Here is a 10,227-nt window from a genome sequence, read left to right as displayed (position 1 = left end):
TATTATAACTTAAGTACTTTTTGTTTCTTAATGTTACATAAATAATGGTACATCTTATAATTGATGACATCTTAGATTCAGTGTTAATTAGTGGCAAAGCCTGGAAAAATCCAGATCTTCTAACTGTCAAATACCTCACACAATGTCTATTACATAGAATGTACTCAGTGAGTAGAAGAATTGCTGAAGAAAAAAGAAGAAAAGAAACAATAATGATTACAAAATCTACCCGGGGTGAATTCTCAGAAGCAGAGAATAGCAATCTCTATCAGAGAAGAAAGCCAGCCCTTAAGTAGGTTGTCAATTTACTTTGACACTTCCAACTCAAAATTGACCACTTTTACCTGGTATCTGAATGTCTGCCAAAAGATGATCAGAGGCATGAACATGAATTATCTTGATTTTCTATTTAGAGGATGGATAATTACCTATGATGATTTTTTTAAATACCTGTGAAGACTCAAGAGGCCAAGTACAGTGATGGAGTTAACCTTTTAGTTTGGTTGTTGTCAAGCAGCAGTAAATCAGATAAAGTGTGGAGGGCAAAGTCTTAGAGGATAAGAAGCCAGATAGAGGCTATAAGGCCATCAGAGGCTGTAAGGAACAGCTTGCTGGCACTTTTCCAGTTTTGCCTTCACTTTGGACCATGCACAAATGCACTGTGAAGCATGATTGGTACTGCAATGTTCAAATACAATTGATCCTTGAACAACACAGGTTTGAACTGCATGAATCCACTTATAAGATTTTTTCAATAAAAATTACCAGTGTGCCCTGCCTCTCCTGCCTCCCCTTTCACCTTCTCCACCTCTTCCACCTCTGCCACTCCTGAGACAGCAAGACCAGCCGCTCCTTTTTGTCCTCCTCCTCAGCCTACTTAACGTGAAGACATGTTAACATGAGGACAAAGACCTTTATGATGCTCCACTTCCACTTAATGAATAGTAAATAATGCATATTTTCTCTTTCTTATGATTTTCTTAGTAACATTTTCTTTTCTCTAGCTTACTTTATTGTAAGAATACAGCATATAACATGTATAACATACAAAATACATGTTAATACTGTTTGTTATCAGTAGTGCTTCCAGTCAATAGTAGGCCATTAGCAGTTAAGTTTGTTTTTTTTTACTTTTTAAAATTTTTCCATAAGTTATTGGCATACAGGTAGTATTTGATTACATGAATAAGTTCTTAGTGGTGATTTGTGAGATTTTGGTGCACCCACCACCAGAGCAGTATACACCGTACCATATTTTTAGTCTTTTATCTCTTCCCCCCTTCCCACTCTTCCCCCCAAGTCCCCAAAGTCCATTGTGTCAGTCTTATGCCTTTGCATTCCCATAGCTTAGCTCCCACATATCAGTGAGAACATATGATGTTTGGTTTTCCATTCCGGAGTTACTTCACTTAGAATAATAGTCTCCAATCTCATCCAAGTCACTGCAAATACCATTATTTCATTCCTTTTTATGGCTGAGTAGCATTCCATCATATAAATATACCACAGTTTCTTTATCCACTCATTGATTGATGGGCATTTGGGTTGGTTCCAGGATTTTGCAATTGCAAATTGTTCATTAGCAGTTAAGTTTTGGGAGTCAAAAGTTATACGTGGATCTTCAGCTGCATGGGGTTTGAGGTCCCTAACTACCATGTTGTTTAAGGGCCAATTGTATCAGAGTGTTTTGAGATAACAAGTGCCAAAATGGAGGAGCAGAAGCCAGGAGCTCATTCCTGAAGAAGGTATGTTGGAAACAAAAAATTGTACTATTTCCTTAGAATCAAGGTGCTCCAGAGAACAATTGGGGATTTATCTGAAGTCCAGTGAGTTTCTCATTCTCTCCAAATGGAAAAAAAGAAAGACATTGATTGTGCAACTATTACAGACCAGGTGTTTTATCTACATTACCTCACTTGAACTCCTTTAACAATCTTGCAAACAATGTATTTTTGTTACATTTTTAGATGACAGGAATTCAGGCTAAAACAGTTGAAGTAAGTTGACCTTGGTGTCACAGCATGAGTGGCAGAGTTTGAAAACTCTGCTGGACCCCAAAACTTATGCTTGCCACTCAACATGCTTTAGTCTCACACAGGGAGAAAGACACATATAGGATGTCATGTCAGGAAATACAGAAATGAAGAGTATAAATGTGGCACGTTGCTGGAGGGTTCAATTTCATTCAAAGATTGGGGGAGAGTCATTACTTTCATATTAAAATAATCATAGACTACTATATGCACATCACATTGGCTAAAAATTTTAAAAGACAGAACATAACAAATGTTGGCAAGGATTTAGTGCAACTGGAACTCTCATACGCTGCTGGTGGGAATGCAAATTGACAAAACCACTTTGGAAAACGGTTTGGCAGTATTATAAAAGCTGATTATTTGCCTGTCTTATGAAATTTCAATCCTTGATATATTTCCAGCAGAAATTGGCTCAGCAAAAGGCACAGAAGAATGTTCATAGTTGCAATATTAGTAACAAGCACAAACTGAATGAAATTCAAGTGTTCATTAACAGAGGAAAGAATAAATTGGTACATGTTTATCCAACAGAATACTATTATTACTGTTACATACTACAACACGGATGAAACTTACAGACATGATGTAGAATGACACAAGCCAGATACAAGAGTTTGTTGCTTCCATTTGGTTCAAAAATAGGCAAAACAAATCCATGCTCCTAGAAGTCAAGATAATGATTACCCTTGGGGTGGGGATGGAGTAGTAGACAGTGACTGGAAGAGGACACAACGGGGCTTTTGGGCCTGCTGGTAATGTTCTGGGTGCTGATCGCGTGGTTGCTTCCAGTTTGTGACAGTTTACTGTGCTGTAGATTTAAGATTTGGACAGTTTCTGGTATGGGTGTTATTGAGCAGCATGCAAAATTTTGATGAAATTTTGGGATAGAACAAAGTAGATCAAAGAATTTTGTATTTGTGATGGATTGTTTTGTTTTCAGAAACCATTTCATAACTAGCCCTCACCTGATGCTGGGACCAGCGTCTGGCCTCAGAAATTGGAGAGGATTTGGTCCCTTCTCTACCTTCTTTGTGCATTGATATCAGACCCATCAATGACCCTTATCAAGTTGAGAACAGTGAGACCCCAGATGTCCTTAATGACCTAGAAGTTGGCTCTCCAGAAGGTACCTGGACTTAGTCTACCCAGAGAAACTTAGGGTCCACAATAAAATAGCAGTGTCCTGTGGAGTGTTGGATATTAACATTCAATAGCAAGTTTACACATTGTGAAAACCAATTATGTTAAAAGAAAGACACAGAGAAACCCAAGAGCAATTTTATGACACAAATACATAATTCCGTTGCTGATAAGAAGTTTAAACCTTCCAGGAGCTGACTTGAATGGCCTTGCTCACTAGTACTTTTTTCACTGCATCTATTTAAATGCTACTTTTTATGACATTTCTCTGGAGCTAAAAGGAACTTTATAATTACTTATGTGTGGACCAGTACTTCAATATAAGGTGGGAACCTACATCTTATAATTGCTCTCACATGGGCTTTTCCGCCTTGTTTCTCCTCACTGGAGCAGATGCTAAGAGCATGGCAGACGTAGAAAAGTATTGACCTTGATCTGAATAGGCCTTGGTTGAACTTGTGCCAGAACTCATGACTTCGAAAGATCTTTTGGAAAAAAACAGAGTCAGATGAAATAAATTTGTTCTTTACTAAAGCAGAGCCAACATGTGAGTAGATGGCACAGTCACTTGGGGGCCAAGAAAGGTCTCTTTGATCTAGTGTCTGAGGGTAGGAGCCTAGAGATCAGCCTTCTGTTAAGAATATCCAGAAATGGAGCAAGAGGACTGATAAGATTCAAGTGGGTGGCACCACATACCCTTCAGTCTAGTTTTTTTTTTAATTTTTAATTTTTGTGGGTACATAGTAAGTGTATATATTAATGGGGCACATGAAATGTTTTGATACAGGCATACAATGTGACATAATCACATCATGGAGAATGGGGTATCCGTCTTTCTCAAGCATTTATCCTTTGTGTTACAAACAACCCAGTTACACTCTTTTAGTTATTTTTTAATGTACAATTAAGTTACTATTGACTATAGTCACCCTGTTGTGCTATCAAATATTAGGTCTTATTCATTCTTTCTATTTTTTTTTGTACTCATTAACTGTCCCCACCTCCCCCTGCCAGTCCCCCATTACCCTGCCCAGCTTCTGGTAGCCAGCCTTCTACTCTCTATCTCCATGGGTTCAATTGTTTTGATTTTTAGATCTCACAAATAAGTGATAACATGTGATGTTTGTCTTTCTGTGCCTGACTTATTTCACTTAACATGATGATGTCCAGTTCCATCCATGTTGTTGCAATTAACAGGATCTCATTCTTTTTTAAGGCTGAATAGTACTCCATTGTGTATATGTACCACATTTTCTTTATCTGTTCATCTGTTGATGGATACAAGGTTGCTTCCAAATCTTAGCTATTGTGAACAGTGCTGCCACAAACATGGGCCCCTCAGGCTAGTTTTGACAGAATGGCTACATGGTTACAAAAATGACTTATGTGGTATGATCCAGAATTTCATCTAGAAAGATAAAAACTAACGGTCTGTAAAATTTCAGTAAGATTGTTTAAATTTAGGAAAGTTATAGAAATCTAAAGACTCAATGGTTACTTTGGTCACGTGTTACAGGTTTGTAACAGAAAGAGTCTGTTTCTTGCCTACTTTCCCCTCTAGACCACAAGATCCTTGATGTCAGGGAATTTATGTTATTCATTGTTTGGTCTCCTGGACCTTGAACATTGCCTGATACATAGTAGATTCATCGTTAAATATTTGCTGAATAAGTGAATGAATTAATGAGTAAATGGATGAATAAAAATGATACAATTATTCTCCATGAGAAATTTTCGTATCTTAATTTACACTGTGTGACTAGCTATCAAAGTCTTTAAAAACTGAATGCAAATCTTAGATTTCCATAACTCTTTATAGTGAACAAGTGAGAAAGATGTGCACTTTCCCCATATACATATGCACGCATGTTTGCCCACACTGACAAAGAACATGGGTAACTCATTCTATTGGAGGGAAAAAAATCAATCAAAAGTGTTTGTTTTCACTATGAACATCACCAGGAACAAGATTGTTGCTGTGCATTTACTGATGAAATGTTTAAGGGGCAGCTGTAGATAATTCGTGTCTGTGCTTCCAGATCACAGAAATTGGCATTCACTTTAGAGATAGCAACTGTTTGTTTCTATTTGTTTTAATCTCACACCCAAGGTTTACTTGCTCCAATGTCATTTTAATATTGTTTCCTTGCCAAGGTCAGCAGTGAAAAACACCTGGTGTTGGGATCAAAGGTTAATCACAGGCACAGCTTCCATCTAAATAGAGGTGAACATGGCTACTACTGAATCTGCAGGAATCCACTGTTGAGCAAAAAGCACTAGTCTAGGCATTGGGTGTGTATTATTTGTCTTTTGCTGCCTAGCAAGTTATCCCAAAATCTTAGCAGCTTTATACGGAAATATTAATTATTTCACAGTTTGTGAATCAGGAACATGGGCAAGGCTTAGTTGAGTCTTCTGACTAAGGGTTTCTCAGTGGGTCACAAACAAGATACTGATGGGGACTGTAGTCATCTCAAGGCTTGATGGCTTATAATTTCATTCACATGGTTGTTGACAGGATTCAGTTCTTCATGGGCTGTTGGACTGAGGGCTTCAGTTTCTCTCTGGCTGTTGACCAGAGGCAGCCCTCAGTTTCTTGCCACATGAGCTTTTCCATAGGGCAGCTCACAACATGGCAGCTGGCTTCATCAAAGTGAGCAAGCAAGAAGAACCAAAGAGAGTGCCAGCAAGATGGAAGTCATGGTCTTTGGCACCCTAATCACTGAAGTGACATCGTATCACTTTTGCCATGTTCTACTCATTAGGAGCAAGTCACTAGGTCCAGCCCACACTTAAGGAGAGGGGATTACATGAAGGCGTGAATAGTAGGAAGAAGAGATCACTAGGAGCCATTTTAGAAACAGCCACCAAAGAAGACTTTTATTTCAGTCAAGTGACAGTAATTACCAGCATGATACTGGTTATATTATTTTGCTGTTTTGCCCTCAGTTCTCCCATTTGCAAAATGGGGGGGATTGGACTGAATTGCCATTGGTGTTTACAAGATGTTAATAAGTTTATCCTATCTCTGGGATTGAATTGTTGGACATAAATGCCATAGGGCATTAAACATTCTTCATTATATTAGCTAAGCCTTTTGGCCTCAAAGAGTAAGGTCTTTCTCAAGTTACCACAAGGAAAGTGCTCATCTATAGTTAGGATCCATGTGGTTTGAACTGAAATGGGAGGTAAAAGGTGATTCTAGGAATTCACTTCTTTCATCATATCCGAGGGGGCCTTTGTCATGGCATTTTTGCATTGCTCTGGAAATCTATTCCATTCTCCTCTGCCTTCTCCTTAACACATGTCTTTTACTTACTCGGTTTCTGCTTTCTCGCTATTTTAATTTGCCATGATCCATCATGACCTGAATCCTACTATCTGACATTTCCTATATACATCCTTTCAATGACTAATGTATTCCATATCTCCCAGGGTAAATTCCTGAGAAAGACAATCTTAATGTTCTAGGTCATCATTTCATGTCAGGCTTTTTGGGAGCTATGGAAGGTCAACACAGCCTCACTGTAAGTTATTGTACACCCATCCTCTTACATATGAAGGAACAAATCCAAGGACCACTTCTGATGAGCTCAAAATTCTTCCACTTCCATTTATAGCCTTTTCTTCTTTATTATTGATAAAAAATAGTGTACAAGATAAAAATCCAGGGTTGGGTGTAAGTCTATGGTCTGTGTTCTAGAGTCTATAATAAAGACAGGAATGTAAACAACAAGAAAAATTAACTCAAATGTCTTGAGTGATTTGTTCTATTGATGAATTTGGAAACTATGACTTTTTGACCTCCCCTCACCTTTACCTTACCCTGAAGTATGGTGGGCAGAGAATTATCTGAATTACATCCAGGGAGAAGGTTTTAATTGATTTCAAACATTCTGAATGATTTCAGCTAAATTAAAACTTTTGCTAAGTCCCTGTTGACTTCCCAATTTAGAGTAGAGGTCACAGTAGAAAATCCAGGTCATTGAGGACATATTTACTTTGCTCTGAAGTGAGAATGGAGAGTGCCTTTAGATACACACACACACAGGTCTTCTTTCCAATAAGGAATCAATCTGGCTTTATATTTCCCTACTTTTGTTGAAAATAGAATTTCTAGCTTACAATGTAATTTCACTGATGTGCTACCCTTGTAATTAAATGAAGATTCAATGATTCTTTTGTTATCCTTGCTTGTTGATATTTATTTTCTTTTTAAAATCTCCTGAGGATTCATTTCTTCCAGAAAATATTTTGCAACTTGATTCCTTAGTTGGGCTGTAATCAATTATATGCTTTGGGAGCCCAAAGACAGTTGAGTATTTTTAAATCCAGTCTCTTTATTTTACAGTTGAGAAAACTGAGGCCAAGTAAAACTAAGTGGCTTGCCCAACATCATGTAGCTAGTTAGTGGCAGAGCTATGACTGGAGTCTATGTTTTCATACAAGATTTAAAGAGCTTTACACCTTAATTAGTCAACTAACAAAGTATTATTAAGTATCCCCTCTCTTCTCAATTGTAAGTTAGAACCTGTTATGGAGCTAAGATATATCAAGAGAAATTAGAAATAATCACTTCTCACCAAAAGTTCTACTTGTAGCCCTCAAATATGTGGGGTTTACATTTCACAGCAAGATCTCCCACTGTGGTAGTTATGGGTATCTATTGATCGAATGTCCAAAGTTCTACTACGGTTCTTCAACCACATTCAAATATATCATCTTCCTACTGTTTGGGCACAAAGAATAATACCTCCAAAGTATGGTGGTTTGGCATGCTGAGCACTTAGAATTAAAAGAAATTGGAAGGCTCTCCTCCCTCTTCCAAGTGCAGGGAGAAACTCTGGTATTTCCTTATCTGACTAAGGATACTTATTTTTTAAAAGAAATGCAATTGTCTTAGGAACCATTCCTTGGGAATCTTGTCAAATAACCAGGAATGATTGATCACTGGAGAAGAGAAGAGACTAAAAGTCATCACCACACTTGGATAGACTTTTTATCTATGCTTCTGAGGGCAGTCTTGAGAGATTACCTGGGAGACTTCATCTACATAAGAAGACAATCTTTGTTCACAGTACAGTTCCACCCATCACCTTCCCATAGCTTCCCATTTAGTTTCCTAAGAAAATAATTGAAAAGATAATGTCTGTATCCCAGGCCCATTTATTTTCCCTAAAAATCATGAACTACCTCTCTAAAATTGCCTACAGCACCCCACTTCACTCTCCCCTATGAAGAGAATAATTAAGCCTCAACCATCTGGCCCTTTTTGTCTCATATTTGCTGGACTCCTGTGTCCATGTGTATGTTAATAAATTTGTATTGTTAACAGAAAAAACAAACTCTGCAAAATATTTTAAACAGGTTTATTCTGAGCCAAGATGAGTGACCATGGCCCAGGGAACACAGTCTCAAGAGGTCCTGAGAAAGTACACCTACAGCAGTCAGGTTACAGTTTAGTTTTGTACATTTTAGGGAGGCAGAAGTTACAGGCAAATATATAAATCATTACATGGAAGGTATATATCAATTTGGCCCAAAAAGGTAGGACATCTCTAAGTCATAGGTAGGTTTTAGGTATTCTTTAGTTGACAGCTGGTTGAGAGAGTTAAGCTATTGTCTAAAGACTTGAAGTCAGTAGAAAGGAATGCTTGAGTTAAGATGAGGGAGTTTGGTGGGCAAGGCCCTTGTTATATAGATAAAGCCTCATAGGTAGCAGCCCTTAGAGAGAATGGATGGTAAATGTTTCTTTCCAGTCCTTAAAGGCGTCAGACTCTCAGTTCATCTCTCCTAGATCCAGGAAAGACCTGGCTGCATTAATGGAGATTCTCTACAGATGCAAATTTCTCCCACAAAAGACAGAGTTGCAGGGTCCTTTCAAAATATGTCAAAAAAATATATTTCGGCTATTTCTCATCTTGCAAGATGGCAGGTGAAAAAGTTGAGAAGCCAGATACTAAAGACAAGAAACCCGAAGCCAAGAAGGCTGATGCTGGTGGCAAGGTGAAAGGGTAGTTACCTCAAGGCTAAAAAGCCCAAGAAGGGGAAGTGCCATTGCAGCCGCAATCCTGTCCTTGACAGAGGAATTGGCAGATATTCCCGATCTGCTATGTGTTCCAGAAAGGCCGTGTACAAGCGGAAGTACTCAGCTGCTAAATCCAAGGTTGAAAAGAAAAAGGAGAAGGTTCTTGCAATTGTTACAAAATCAGTTGGTAGTGACAAGAATGGTGGTACCCGGGTGCTTAAACTTCTCAAAATGACTAGATATTATCCTACTGAAGATGTGCCTCGAAGGCTGTTGAGCCACGGCTTTAGTCAGCACGGGAGAAAACTGCGAGCCAGCATTACCCCCTGGACTATTCTAATCATCCTCACTGGATGCCACAGAGGCAAGAGGGTGGTTTTCCTGAAGCAGCTGGGTAGTGGTTTGTTACCTGTGACTGGACCTCTGGTCTTCAATCGAGTTCCTCTACGAAGAACACACCAGAAATTTGTCATTGCCACCTCAACCAAAATTCATATCAGCAATGTAAAAATCCCTCAACATCTTACTGACATTTACTTCAAGAAGAAGCAGCTGCAGAAGCCCAGACACCAGGCAAGTGAGATCTTTGACACAGAAAAAGAGAAATATGAGATAACAGAGCAGCGCAAGATCAATCAGAAAGCTGTGGACTCACAAAGTTTACCAAAAATCAAAGCTATTCCTCAGCTCCAGGGCTAGCTGCGATCTGTATTTGCCCTGATGAATGGAATTTATCCTCACAAATTGGTGTTCTAAATTTCTTAAGGAGAACTTAATTAAATAATTTATATATATATATATATATATGGGTAAAATATTTTTATTTCCCTCAGGGTCTGCTGTCATGTGATGCTATACCGGAGTCAGTTTGGAAATCAAGCCACATTATACCTGGTGAATAAAAAGCCTGTTTAACAAGGTTTTATGGTTTATAGAGAATGACTTGACCTTTGCTTTGCATGACCTTAGGTCTTCTTTATAATTTAGTATTTTATTGCCACAAAGGATCTGGTTATTCAGTCC

General features: G+C 38.4%; 1 pseudogene; it reads left to right on the top strand.

Annotated features, from left to right (window-relative positions):
• The first annotated feature begins 9,104 nt into the window (after positions 1–9,104).
• On the top strand, positions 9,105–9,960 carry LOC100604747 (annotated as a pseudogene).
• The last annotated feature ends 267 nt before the right edge of the window (positions 9,961–10,227 follow it).

The sequence above is a fragment of the Nomascus leucogenys genome, chromosome X (genome assembly GCF_006542625.1).
Source record: "Nomascus leucogenys isolate Asia chromosome X, Asia_NLE_v1, whole genome shotgun sequence".
In the NCBI taxonomy this organism is placed as follows: domain Eukaryota; kingdom Metazoa; phylum Chordata; class Mammalia; order Primates; family Hylobatidae; genus Nomascus; species Nomascus leucogenys.
This window is presented reverse-complemented; position numbering and strand designations above follow the sequence as displayed.